Genomic DNA, 1,635 nt, shown 5'->3' on the forward strand with positions numbered 1-1,635 from the left:
AAAAAAAAAAAAACGGCAAGGGAGAAACTGCTGGCTGGGAGCTAAATATGCAGGACAATGGGTTGGGATTCCTCTATGCTCAGATTTGTTATGTAGCTGGCGGTCTCCCAAATGATGGTCTGTTCCTTCCCTCAATATGCCGACTAACCTTCTTCTTTTGAATTTAAAGCTCCATGAAAGGAAAAAAAATAATGAGGAAGGAACCATAAAAGCTATGGATGTATTTGAGAAAGGACTTGGAGTGATAGGAGACCAAGGGAGAGAAAGCAGCACTGTTCCTGCCTGGTTTTGAACCAAGGAACTTTTGCATGTAAGGCAAATCTGATAACCACTATACTACAGAAACCAGCTGCTGTCAAAGCTGGAGCCCTTTTCTAAGGCTTTCTCAGCAACTGCTACACCAGCTGATTTCCCTTTGAAGAACAGGGAAACAAAGGCCATCAAGAACATATGTTTTTTGGATGAGCCAAGAAAAGGGAGTAGCATTATGCCCCTCAGGTAGGCCCTGTTCATTTCCAGGTCAGAAAGCAAAACTCTTCTGCAAGAATATCCAAAAAATATTGTTTCACTTCACTTCACTTCAGACGTACAGTTGTGTGGCAATTAAATTATGACTCTAAACTTTCATAAAAGCAAAGAACGCTAAACACTAATAGTGTGGGAAATATAGATGTATCTGAGAAAATGGCTTGGAATGAAGAAAGGCAAAAATTGATCGATTGAGAGAACAGGCACTGTTTCTCCCTGGTTTGGACCTTCTCTCACAACTACTGGAATAGAAAAGCTAAGCAAATGGGGTTCTAGTGTTCCAAAGGAGATTGAAGTGAGGCCATTTTCTCCTAAATGGTAATGTCAGGAGTGGGATTTGAAACCATGTCTCTATGCAAAGACCAGAATACCCAAGAGATAGGAAAAAAAAGTCATAAAATTAGCACTTTAAACCAGTCCACCAGCCTAATGCTGCAAAGAACATGACTTATCAACCCTAGTTTTCATTAATATTTGATGAATTCTTTAGGAAAGTCGAGATGGCACATCTCTTTCAACTCCTAGAGACCTTCCAGAGCACAGCTGATTTTTAGACACACTCACCTGGATCTGAAGTTACACGTTTCCTGGAGCTCCATGAGTTCTGCTATGTTGTAATCTCCCTGATCATGTTCTAAGTGAACAAAAGATGGGCGCTGGCATTCTGAGAAAGTAATGGTGAACCTCAAAATCCTGCTCTGTGGGCCAGACAGTTAAGCAAGCAGCACCCACAACCTCTACCATGAGAGCATCCTGTCTGGGAACAACTCGCTTACCAACAGTTGGGGTGTGAAATCCTCATTTCTTTGTTGTTCTGTCATTGTAGTCCCCACTTTCCTATTGCTTGTCTGTATAATCTCTGTCTGGTTCTGTGACTGTTTCTGTCTGCTATATAATTAATGTGTTGAGTGTAAACCAATTAAGGTGGTGGGGTATAATTGGCTAGATAATCATGTTACACTATGTTAGGATTGGTTAGTTACATTTCAGTAAAATGATTGGCTAAGGTATAGCTAAGCAGAACTGTGGTTTTACTGTGTAGATTGCAGTCAATCAGGAAGTAAAGGGGGAAATGGGAATGGCGGTCGGGGAACTGGAATTATGTTT

General features: G+C 41.0%; 1 non-coding gene across 1 annotated transcript; it reads right to left on the bottom strand.

Moving 5' to 3' along the window:
* Positions 1-273: 273 nt before the first annotated feature.
* Positions 274-346, bottom strand: TRNAV-UAC. Its single transcript has one exon. It is a non-coding gene; the product is annotated as a tRNA-Val (tRNA).
* Between the last annotated feature and the right edge of the window lie 1,289 nt (positions 347-1,635).

Source organism: Gopherus evgoodei, chromosome 5 (genome assembly GCF_007399415.2).
Source record: "Gopherus evgoodei ecotype Sinaloan lineage chromosome 5, rGopEvg1_v1.p, whole genome shotgun sequence".
Classification (NCBI taxonomy): domain Eukaryota; kingdom Metazoa; phylum Chordata; order Testudines; family Testudinidae; genus Gopherus; species Gopherus evgoodei.